Source organism: Mustela nigripes, chromosome 6 (genome assembly GCF_022355385.1).
Source record: "Mustela nigripes isolate SB6536 chromosome 6, MUSNIG.SB6536, whole genome shotgun sequence".
Classification (NCBI taxonomy): Eukaryota; Metazoa; Chordata; class Mammalia; order Carnivora; family Mustelidae; genus Mustela; species Mustela nigripes.
Genome location: NC_081562.1, coordinates 58,374,824 through 58,387,959, shown reverse-complemented (window position 1 = coordinate 58,387,959; position 13,136 = coordinate 58,374,824).

Below are 13,136 nucleotides of genomic sequence, written 5' to 3'. Positions count from 1 at the left end.
CTGGCCACTCCTTCTCAGGCTCTTTTGCTGGTTCCCTCACACCACCTCCATTTCTTAAAGCTGGAGTGTCAGGGCTCAGTCCTTGGATAGAATTCTTTTTCCTTCATTCATCCCCTGATACCCTCATCAGGTCTGTTTCCTGACTACTCTCAAATATATACTTCCCAGGTCTGAAATCTTCCAGATTCTGAGCTCCTTTATCTCACTGCCCACTCAACATCTGTTCTTCTTCTTTCTTTAAAACATATTTATTTATTTATTTAAACATCTGTTCTTCAGTGCTTAACAAGCACCTTCAAATGTTGATGCATCCAAACCTCAGCTTCTGGTCTTTCATCCAAGTCTGCCTCTCTCATTATCTTCCCCATCTCAAAATATAACAGCTCTGTCCTTCTGATTGCTCAGGCCCATATCTTGGCATCTCCTTAGACTTACTTTGTTCGTTCATAGACAACATCTAAAATCCAGCAGTAGACTCTCCCAGCTTCATCTTCAAGATACATTCTGAAGCTTATCCCTGTTCATCACCTTCTTAACTACCGCCCTGGTGCAGGCAAGAATAATCTTTTACTTGGATAGATGCAACAACCTCCTAAATTTAAGGTAACTATGTGGTTGATCAAAAGTGCCCAAATTGAAATACTCTTTGGAGAAGAAAAGGATTGTAATAGAGGGTGACTGGCCTTTAACTGATCCATAACAGGTGTAAACTGTTATTATCTATGGTAACTGGGATGTATGGTCATCTTATCTACCTGGTTTCCCATTTTACCTTGATCTCTGAACATTCTATTCTTACTGAAGTGATCTTGTGAAACTTTTCAGGTCATGTGACTCTGTCACTTGAACCCTCCAGTGGAGTATCATCTCACTCAGAATGAAACATCTTTTCTATGACCCTACATGATCTGTTCCCTTGTCACATCTCTGTCCTTTTAACCACTACTCTCCCCCTTGTTCCTTCCACTTCAGCCATACTGCCTTCCTGACTTTTCCTTGAACATTCCAGGCATACTAATGCTGTTGGAGTTCTGCTTCTGGGTTCCCTCTGCCTATAAAAACTTCCAGCTATCTGTTTGGCTCACTTCCTTACACCCTCAGGTTTTGACTGAAATACCACCTTCACTGTGAAGCTTAACCTACGCCGCCTCCTTCAAAAATTTCACTTTACTCCCCATAACACTTTTCTCACAGCTTCATTTTTCTCCAAAATGTGCAGCATCATCTGGCATTCAAATATTTATGTTTATTGTCTCTTTTTTTCCACTAGAGTGAGGATAGAATTTTTTGTCAGTTTTGTTCATTTCTGTACCCTCAACACCTAGATTAGTATGTAGCACATAGTAAATGCTAAATAAATATTTGCCGATGGATAGAATTAAATTTTTATTTTTATTTTTATTTTTTTATTTTTAAAGATTTTATTTATTTATTTGTTAGAGAGAGAGAGAGCAGGAGCACAGGCAGACAGAGTGGTAGGCAGAGGCAGAGGGAGAAGCAGGCTCCCCACCGAGCAAGGAGCCCAATGTGGGACTCGATCCCAGGATGCTGGGATCATGACCTGAGCTGAAGGCAGCCGCTTAACCAACTGAGCCACCCAGGCGTCCCAAATTTTTATTTTCATTTTTAAAAATTTATTTATTTATTTCTCTCAGAGAGAGAAAGAGAAATGTGTACACAAGTAGAAAAAGAGGGAGAAGGAGAGGGAAAAGTAGATTCCCCACTGAACTGGGAGCCCAGTTCACAGAGGTTGATCTGAATTAATTTTTTAAAAGTATAGTATCTTCGGGGTGCCTGGATGGCTCATTGGGTTAAAGCCTCTGCTTTCAGCTCAGGTCATGATCTCAGGGTCCTGGAATTGAGCCCCACATTAGGCTCTCTGCTCAGCAGGGAGCCTGCTTCCTCCTCTCTGTCTGTCTGCCTCTCTGCCTACTTGTGATCTCTGTCTGTCAAATAAGTAAGTAAAATCTTTGAAAAAAAAAAGTATAGTATCTTCATTTATTAGCCTTTTTTTGACTGGCATCTATAAATAAGTAAGTAAATAATTATAGATAGATGGATGGATGTGCAGAATGAATAAGCATATTTTCTTTCTTCTTTCACTTTCTCTTTCCCTTCCTTTCCATGCACTCATTCATCCATCTTTCTTTCCTTTTCTCTATGTTACATTGACACAATTTATTCGCATTCCTATCTTATTAAACTCATTTCTTTTTGGTGGGGGGTGAGAGGGATAACAAGGCAGTCACTTACTAGGAGAGGATCCAAGAAAAGGGCCCGGGGGATAGGGAGGAGTACTTTAGGTTTCAGTGTGATTGTCATGACTCACAACACTTCACTTACTTCCTGCGAAAAATAAGGATTGCATATATCCAAGCAACTAAAACTGTGAACTCAGTGATTTCAACATAAGAATAAACAAATTTCTCGGGGCACCTGGGTGGCTCAGTGGGTTAAAGCCTCTACCTTCGGCCCAGGTCATGATCCCGGGGTCCTGGGATCAAGCCCCGCATCAGGCTCTCTGCTCAGCAGGGAGCCTGTTTCCTCCTCTCTCTCTGCCTGCCTCTCAGCCTACTTGTGATCTCTGTCTGTCAAATAAGTAAATAAAATTTAAAAAAAGAATAAACAAATTACTCAACTGAGAGTGAGATCATAAAGGACAGTACTATGTAATAGCTTTTATAAAGTCAGAAAATATTTTCCATCAAAATGTAAATAATTATTTTTAATCTTCTGAAATATTATGGGGAAGAGAGAGAGGGAAAGTGAGATTGTAATATGCCCCCAGTTCCCAATATCTGAAAGTATTTTGATTCTTTTTATTTATAGTAAAACTATGTTTTAAAGATTTCTAATCTATATAAAACCTTTCATGATTGAGATTAAGATAATGAAGTTAATGTTATTAATACCCAAATTCCAAAAGAGGAACAGAGAAAGCCACCCAAGTGGGTGTGAAACTCCTCCCTTCCCTGTTAGAGTGTTCACTAAAAAAAAAAAAAAGGTTCCCCTTTCTCCACATCCTCGCCAGCATCTGTCATTTCCCGACTTGTTGATTTTAGCCATTCTGACTGGTGTGAGGTGATATTTCATTGTGGTTTTGATTTGTATTTCCCTGATGCAGAGTGATATGGAGCACTTTTTCATGTGTCTGTTGGCCATCTAGATGTCTTCTTTGCAGAAATGTCTGTTCATGTCCTCTGCCCATTTCTTGATTGGATTATTTGTTCTTTGGGTGTTGAGTTTGCAAAGTTCTTTATAGATTTTGGATACTAGCCCTTTATCCGATATGTCGTTTGCAAATATCTTCTCCCATTCTGTCAGTTGTCTTTTGGTTTTGTTAATGGTTTCCTTTGCTGTGCAAAAGCTTTTGATCTTGATGAAATCCCAATAGTTCATTTTTGCCCTTGCTTCCCTTGCCTTTGGCGATGTTCCTAGGAAGATGTTGTTGCAAATGAGGTCGAAGAGGTTGCTGCCTGTGTTCTCCTCAAGGATTTTGATGGATTCCTTTCGCACATTGAGGTCCTTCATCCATTTGAGTCTATTTTCGTGTGTGGTTTAAGGAAATGGTCCAATTTCATTTTTCTGCATGTGGCTGTCCAATTTTCCCAACACCATTTATTGAAGAGGCTGTCTTTTTTTCATTGGACATTCTTTCCTGCTTTGTCGAAGATTAGTTGACCATAGAGTTGAGGGTCTATTTCTGGGCTTTCTATTCTGTTCCATTGATCTATGTGTCTGTTTTTGTGCCAGTACCATGCTGTCTTGATGACGACAGCTTTGTAATAGAGCTTGAAGTCCAGAATTGTGATGCCACCAACGTTGGCTTTCTTTTTCAATATCCCTTTAGCTATTCGAGGTCTTTTCTGGTTCCATATAAATTTTAGAATTATTTGTTACATTTCTTTGAAAAAGATGGATGGTACTTTGATAGGAATTGCATTAAATGTGTAGATTGCTTTAGGTAGCATAGACATTTTCACAATTTTTATTGTTCCAATCCAGGAGCATGGAATATTTTTCCCTTTCTTTGTGTCTTCCTCAATTTCTTTCATGAGTACTTTATAGTTTTCTGAGTATAGATTCTGTGCCTCTTTGATTAGGTTTATTCCTAGGTATCTTATGGTTTTGGTTGCAATTGTAAATGGGATTGACTCCTTAATTTCTCTTTCTTCTGTCTTGTTGTTGGTGTAGAGAAATGCAACTGATTTCTGTGCATTGATTTTATATCCTGACACTTTACTGAATTCCTGTACAAGTTCTAGCAGTTTGGGAGTGGAGTCTTTTGAGTTTTCCACATATAGTATCATATCATCTATGAAGAGTGATAGTTTGACTTCTTCTTTGCCGATTTGGATGCCTTTAATATCCTTTTGTTGTCTGATTGCTGAGGCTAGGACTTCTAGTACTATGCTGAATAGCAGTGGTGATAATGGACATCCCTGCCATGTTCCTGACCTTAGCGGAAAAGCTTTCAGTTTTTCTCCATTGAGAATGATATTTGTGGTGGGTTTTTCATAGATGGCTTTGATAATATTGAGGTATGTGTCCTCTATCCCTACACTTTGAAGAGTTTTGATCAGGAAGGGATGCTGTACTTTGTCAAATGCTTTTTGAGCATCTATTGAAAGTATCATATGGTTCTTGTTCTTTTTTTTATTGATGTGTTGTATCACATTGATTGATTTGCAGATGTTGAACCAACCTTGCAGCCCTGGAATAAATCCCACTTGGTCGTGGTGAATAATCCTTTTAATGTACTTTTGAATCCTATTGGCTAGTATTTTGGTGAGGATTTTTGCATCTGTGTTCATCAAGGATATTGGTCTATAGCTCTCTTTTTTGATGCGATCCTTTTCTGATTTTGGGATCAAGGTGATGCTGGCCTCATAAAATGAGTTTGGAAGTTTTCCTTCCATTTCTATTTTTTGGAACAGTTTCAGGAGAATAGGAATTAGTTCTTCTTTAAATGTTTGGTAGAATTCCCCCGGGAAGCCGTCTGGCCCTGGGCTTTTGTTTGTTTGGAGATTTTTAATGACTGTTTCAATCTCCTTACTGGTTATGGGTCTGTTCAGGCTTTCTATTTCTTTTTGGTTCTGTTGTGGTAGTTTATATGTTTCTAGGAATGCATCCATTTCTTCCAGATTGTCAAATTTGTTGGCGTAGAGTTTCTCATAGTATGTTCTTATAATAGTTTGTATTTCTTTGGTGTTAGTTGTGATCTCTCCTCTTTCATTCATGATTTTATTTATTTGGGCCCTTTCTCTTTTCTTTTTGATAAGTCTGGCCAGGGGTTTATCAATTTTATTAATTCTTTCAAAGAACCAGCTCCTAGTTTCGTTGATTTGTTCTATTGTTTTTTTGGTTTCTATTTCATTGATTTCTGCTCTGATCTTTATGATTTCTCTTCTCCTGCTGGGCTTAGGGTTTCTTTCTTGTTCTTTCTCTAGCTCCTTTAGGTGTAGGGTTAGGTTGTGTACCTGAGACCTTTCTTGTTTCTGAGAAAGGCTTGTACTGCTATATATTTTCCTCTCAGGACTGCCTTTTTTGTGTCCCACAGATTTTGAACCGTTGTATTTTCATTATCATTTGTTTCCATGATTTTTTCAATTCTTCTTTAATTTCCCGGTTGACCCATTCATTCTTTAGAAGGATGTTGTTTAGTCTCCATGTATTTGGGTTCTTTCCAAACTTCCTCTTGTGGTTGAGTTCTAGCTTCAGAGCATTGTGGTCTGAAAATATGCAGGGAATGATCCCAATCTTTTGATTCCAGTTGAGTCATGATTTAGGACTGAGGTTGTGATCTATTCTGGAGAATGTTCCATGTGCACTAGAGAAGAATGTATATTCTGTTGCTTTGGGATGAAATGTTCTGAATATATCTGTGATGTCCATCTGGTCCAGAGTATTGTTTAAGGCCTTTATTTCCTTGTTGATCTTTTGCTTGGATGATCTGTCCATTTCAGTGAGGGGAGTGTTAAAGTCCCCTACTATTTTTGTATTATTGTTGATGTATTTCTTTGATTTTGTTATTAATTGGTTTATATAGTTGGCTGCTCCCACGTTGGGGGCATAGATATTTAAAATTGTTAGATCTTCTTGTTGGACAGACCCTTTGAGTATGATATAGTGTCCTTCCTCATCTCTTATTATAGTCTTTGGCTTAAAATCTAATTGATCTGATATAAGGATGGGCACTCCTGCTTTCTTCTGATGTCCATTAGCATGGTAAATTCTTTTCTACCCCCTCACTTTAAATCTGGAGGTGTCTTCGGGCTTAAAATGAGTTTCTTGGAGGCAACATATAGATGGGTTTTGTTTTTTTATCCATTCTGGTACCCTGTGTCTTTTGACTGGGGCATTTAGCCATTAACATTCAGGGTAACTATTGAGAGATATGAATTTAGTGCCATTGTACTGCCTGTAAGGTGACTGTTACTGTATATGGTCTCTGTTCCTTTCTGATTTACCACTTGTAGGCTCTCTCTTTGCTTAGAGGACCCCTTTCAATATTTCCTGTAGAGCTGGTTTGGTGTTTTCAAATTCTTTCAGTTGTTGTTTGTCCTGGAAGCTTTTAATCTCTCCTTCTATTTCCAATGATAGCCTACCTGGATATAGTATTCTTGGCTGCATGTTTTTCTCGTTTAGTGCTCTGAAAATATCATGCCAGCTCTTTCTGGCCTGCCAGGTCTCTGGGGATAAGTCAGCTGCCAATCTAATATTTTTACCATTGTATGTTACAGACTTAGTTTCCTGGGCTGCTTTCAGGATTTTCTCTTTGTCACTAAGACTTGTAAATTTTACTATTAGGTGAGGGGTGTGGGCCTATTCTTATTGATTTTGAGGGGCGTTCTCTGAACCTCCTGAATTTTGATGCTCGTTCCCTTTGCCATATTGGGGAAATTCTCCCCAACAATTCTCTCCAGTATACCTTCTGCTCTCCTTTCTCTTTCTTCTTCTTCTTCTGGAATCCCAATTATGTTTTGTCTTATGGTGTCACTTATCTCTCGAATTCTCCCCTCGTGATCCAGTAGCTGTTTGTCCCTCTTTTGCTCAGCTTCTTTATTCTCTGTCATTTGGTCTTCTATATCGCTAATTCTTTCTTCTGCCTCATTTATCCTAGCAGTGAGAGCCTCCATGTTTGATTGCACCTCATTAATAGCCTTTTTGATTTCAACTTGGTTAGATTTTAGTTCTTTTATTTCTCCAGAAAGGGCTTTTATATGTCCCGAGAGGGTTTCTCTAATATGTTCCATGCCTTTTTCGAGCCCGGCTAGAACCTTGAGAATTGTCATTGTGAACTCTAAATCTGACATAATACCAATGTCTGTATTGATTAGGTCCCTAGCCTTCGGTAATGCCTCTTGTTCTTTTTTTTTTGTGGTGAGTTTTTCCGCCTTGTCATTTTGTCCAGATAAAGTATATGAAGGAGAAAATAAAATACTAAAAGGGTGGCAACAACCCCAGGAAAATATGCTTTAACCAAATCAGAAGAGATCCCAAATCGTGAGGGGGGAGAAAGAGGATAAAAAGAGGTTCAAAAAGGAAGAAAGAAAAAAAAAGAAAAGGAAAAGAAAAGAATTAAAAAAAGAAAACGAATAAAGAAAAGTAAAAAAAAGAATATATATATATATTAGATAAACTAGTTAAAAAAACGTTCAAAAGGAAAAGGGTAAAAGTCAAAAAAAATTTTAGCAAAAGAAGAGAAAAAAATGAAAAAGAAAAAAATTAAATTAACTGCAAGACTAAAAAAATCACAGGGAGAAAGCCATGACTTCCGTGCTTTGCTTTCTCCTCCTCTGGAATTCTGCTGCTCTCCTTGGTATTGAAACCGCACTCCTTGGCAGGTGAACTTGGTTTTGCTGGATTTCTTGTTGATCTTCTGGAGGAGGGGCCTGGTGTAGTGATTCTCAAGTGTCTTTGCCCCAGGTGGAATTGCACCACCCTTACCAGGGGCTGGGGTGAGTAATCCTCTCAGGTTTGCTTTCAGGAGCTTTTGTTCCCTGAGCCCTTTCCGTAGAGTCCCAGAGGATGGGAATACAAATGGCGGCCTCCTGGTCTCCAGCCTGGAGGAGCCGAGAGCCCGGGGCCCCACTCCTCAGTGCGCCCTCAGAGAATAGCGTCCAGTAACTCCCGTCTGCCTGACCTCCGGCCGCGCTCCGAGCTCACCAAGCCTGCGACCAGTTCAAGGTAACCCCAAGCTGTGATCTTACTGTCGGCTCTGTCTCTGTAGCTGGCTTTCCCGTTCCAGTACCCGCAAGCTCTGCGACACTCAGACACCCCCGATCCTTCTGTGACCCTGCGGGACCTGAGGCCACGCTGACCCTGCGTGGGCTTCGCCCCGGTTTAGCCTCTGGAGTGCTGTTCCTCAGCAGAACAGACTTTTAAAAGTCCCGATTTTGTGCTCCATTGCTCCGCCGCTTGCCGGGAGCCGGCCCCTCCCCCCAGGGTCTATCTTCCCGTCGCTTTGGATTCACGTCTCCGCCAGTCCTACCTTTCAGAAAGTGGTTGTTTTTCTGTTTCTAGAATTGCTTTTCTTCTTCTCTTCGATCTGCTGATGGATTTGCAGGTGTTTGCAATCTTTAGATAAACTATCTAGCTGATCTCCTGCTAGCTGAAGTAGTCTCAGCCTGCTACTTCTCCGCCATTTGACTCCTCCCCCCTATTTTCCCTTTTTCTTATTTCCTATTTTCACTTCACCAGAAAGCTCTGTGGACAGAAGCTCCAAAATAACTCCTGAATTTTGTCAAATTTGCCATCATTTCCCATGGAAATTACCAAACTAGAATGCTGTTTTTAAAGATTTTTAAAGATTTATTTATTTATCTGAAAGAGAGAAATGGAGAGAGAGAATCTTAAGCAGACTCCACGCTGAGCACAGAGCCCAACATGGGGCTTGATCCCATGACCCCAAGACCGTGTCCTGAGCTAAAATCAAGAGTTGGCTGCCCAACTTGCTGAGCACCCAGATGCCCCTAGAACATTATTTTTAAGCTTAGGACCCATGATTCCTTAATTGATCTCCCTGTCTTCACTGCTGACCTAACAATTGTTCCTCCCTTGAGCAAAAAGAGGGATTATTTTAAGTAGGTTAGATTGTTTATTTTTAATTCTCTCCATGCCTTCTTATTGTACTCAAAATAAAATCTCAATTCCACCTTATAAAAGTCTTACATGATCTGATCTCTGCTTCTTCCCTCTGCTTAGCATGCTCCTGTCCAAACTTTTCATGGAAGATCCTTTCTTGTTATTCCTATCTCTCACCACTGCTTCCTCAGAGAAAGGTCTTGCTGCATATGCAATCTGTCCCACATTACCCTGTTTTAATGTGCTATACAAAATTTCTTACCATGTCCCCTTTAGTAGATCATAAACTCCTTGTGAACTGAAACTGAAAGTAGCCCTTTGAATTCATTACTACAAGTAGTCTGGCATCTGGGCAATTCTTTGTTTGTTTGTTTGTTTTTGTTTTACAGTTATTTTTACTTTTATATTTTTATTTATTTTTTAAATTTCTTTTCAGTGTTACAGAATTCATTGTTTATGTACCACACCCAGTGTTCCATGCAATATGTGCCCTCCACAATACCCACCACCAGGCTCACCCAACCTCTCACCCTTCCCCCCTCTAAAACCCTCAGATTGTTTGCATCTGGGCAATTCTTAGAAGGTTCTCAGTATGTATTTGTTAAATGAATGAATGAATGGATACTCCATAACCATAGAGCTATTTTGTGATATGCCCAACATTTCCCATCTCTATTTCTTTCCCTTTCTTCCTTTTTTTAAAATGGTTGATCATCAGATGTTAAATCCTCTTAAAGTTGGCCCAGAGTTTTATGTGGGTTCACCAAGACCAGAAGTTATACTGGTGGCTAGTTGAAGCCACAGTTGCATATCAACCAATAAGTTCTTTTAAAATGTCATGTCTTAGTGGAGATTTGATTGACATTTGTATGGACTGCCAAAGCAGCTCTCATCACACACCACCATGGTACCGTGAGACTGCTGGCAACTTAAAATTCTTAATAAGATGACTGGCTCCATGCCTTGCCAACAGCACCAATATTGGTTGATCTCTTCTCATGGAGGCTATTGATGACACAATAGTTGAAAATCCTTGGGGCACCTGGGTGGCTCAGTGATTTAAGTCCCTGCCTTTGGCTTGGGTCATGATCTCAGGGTCCTGGGATTCAGCTTAGCATTGGGCTCTCTGCTCAATGGGGAGCCTGCTTCCCCCTCTCTCTCTGCCTGCCTCTCTGCCTACTTGTGATCTCTCTCTCTCTCTCTCTGTGAAATAAATTAAAAAAAAAAAAAAAAGAAAATCCTTGCCAATTGTTTTGAGGGTTCTCTACCCTTGCACATGCCCTCTTGGATTAATTTATATTATACCAGATTCATCGGTAGCCTGGTTTCTTTCCACAGATGTTAAATCTGCCCTCCATAATGGCAAGTAGAGCCATTGAGAAGAGGGTTTTATCACAGAGAAATTGAACTTAAGGTAAGCCAGCCAGTTTGTTTGTTTGTTTGTTTAGAGAGGGAGGGGGAAGGCAGAGTGCCAGGGAGAGGGAGAGAAAGAATCTTAAGCAGGCTCCACGCCCAGCATGGAACACAACACAGGGCTTGATCTCCCCACCAGAGATCATGACCTGAGCTAAAATCGGGAGTATGACACTTAACTGACTGAACCATACAGATGACCCAGCCCAGCCAGTTTTGGTCCCAGGTCTAACAACATCATTTGGATTCAAACAAGTCCGAATAATTTGTGTACCAAAGTTGTATGTTTCTGTAAAGTAGAATTAATATGACTTCTCTGTATGCCAAGTGAGTGCTATAAAGAAACATAAAGTGACTAGAATGAAAGTTCTGTGAAATAAAAAAAACACCTGCAATCAGTTATTACGAAAGTGAAATGTTATTTTACTTCTCTGAATGGTAAAACTTACAATATTATTTTCAGTTCTGAGGTCTGTGGTTGCAGTGTGGTTTTATAAGTATCTATTAGGCATCTAAAGTAGGCACGGCCTTGTGTGTTATGGAAAATTGGAAGAACTGAAAAAACACAATAATGTGATTAGTAGAATAGAAAATAGATTTTTAGACAAATGAATAAAAAGTGAAATTATTTAGTTTTCAGGAGGAAAAAGACTGAGTTCAGGACCATTATATACACATTGTCTTATTTTCAGAAGGGAACAATATAGAGGCAATATTTCGTGTGCTATTTAGATCACAAAAGGGGAAACCTTACTGACTCCAAGAAAGAATTTCTGTGGAAACTTGCATTCTCTTCTTGAAAAGTTTAAAGGGTATTTCTAAACTGGTTTAGGTAGTTTGGTCTGTTAATAGGGAGACACGGAGGCTCAAAACTCATGATAAATTTGGAAACTGTCATGGTTTTTACTCCTACTTCTACGTAGTATGAGTGTAATTGTACCAGCTCATGACTTTAACTCATACTCCTGATCAAGATATCAGCCGTAATGTCAAATAAAAATAACACTGAAACTTGCAATAGATTCACTGAATGGTCCTTTGGTAAGACCTACCTTTGAACTTCAAGGGAGACTTAAAAAACCCAAAATGAGTTAGAGAAAACAGCTAGGACCCCAGAAACACTTACAGCTTCCTGTGATCATGAAGCTGGGGAAAAGAAAGGCATGGAAAGGGTGAGCATAATCTGTAAGTAAATTCTAGTTACCTGGAAACAAGTTTTCAACTGATTTTTATATCCACAGAGGACAAAATCAGACATAACAGTTGAAATGAATTGGCAGGCAATTTTAGAAAGATCATACAAGCTTGGAAGCTGGTGATCTCCACATTCCTGGAACTGAAGTAAAGATGTCTGGGGAAGAAGATCAGATTGCCTACAGTGAATGAAATCGAAGCTGTGGTTCACAGTGAGAGGGTGTTTGTAAATTTGCAGGAATATTTTTAATTGTCACAAGGAAGGTTGCTAACTGGCCTTCTGTGGACAGGAAGCAGAAGTGCTAGATGTCCTGAAATGATCAAGAAAGCTCCAAACAGAAAAACTGTCCCACGTCCCACTTCCCACATACCTTTTTAATGTCACACCAGTATAGATCCACTGTAAAGTACTTTACTACATGATAATACTGGAAAAGTTTTTCAAGAAGTTAGGTAAAATAATTTAGAAGGAAGTTGTCATGAAGAAGAATTAAGGTGTTATTTACAAATAATTCAATAATTTAGTTTTTCTGTGCAGAGTATCTATTTAATGTGTTATATATTTCCAGCTACCTATTTAATTTTAAAGGGTTCCAGTGCAAGAATTTAATTTTTGCCATGGCAAATATGAGACACACACAAAAAGATTTAAGACTTAGTGTCTTATGTGTTGAATTACAGAGAAATACAACCATTGGGGAAACTAAGAAAGACTGTGCTTTGTTCTGTTTGGGATTTTCTTTTTCCTTTTTTTAAAGATTTTATTTATTTCTTTGACAGAGAAAGAGATCACAAGTAGGCAGAGAGGTAGGCAGAGAAAAAGGGGGAAGCAGGCTCCCCACTGAGCAGAGAGCCTGATGCGATCCTAGGACCCTGAGATCATGATGTGAGCCGACGGCAGAGGCTTAACCCACTGAGCCACCCAGGTGCCCCTTTTCAGGATTTTCTACGAGTTTTCTAAAGGTACATCACTGCCAGCAATGCTACTCAGGGTGTATAAGCTGCTTATAAGACACCCTGGATCAGTCTTTTTTTCTTTTTTAAAAAAGATTTTATTTATTGATTGAGAGACAGAGAGGGAGAGAGAGCACACATTTAGGGAGAGGGGCAGAGAAAGACGGAGAGAATCTGAAACAGACTCCATGCTGAGTGCAGAGCCCGATGTGGGGTTCAATCTCATGACCCCGAGATCATGATCTGAGCCAAAACCAAGGTCTGATGCTTAACTGACTGGGCCACCCAGGTGCCCCTCTACCTGGATCCATTTTACTTATAGCTGCACATCTGAACATGTGTAATAATGGTGACAATTTGACATTCTTATGACTAGACTTAGATACAGAGTCTAAATAAGTAGATGTCTGAAACTGATATAAGTTGCATTAAGCGTTTTGAAAATATTTGTATTGCTATTCTCTATATTTTTCTTTTTTGAAATAAGA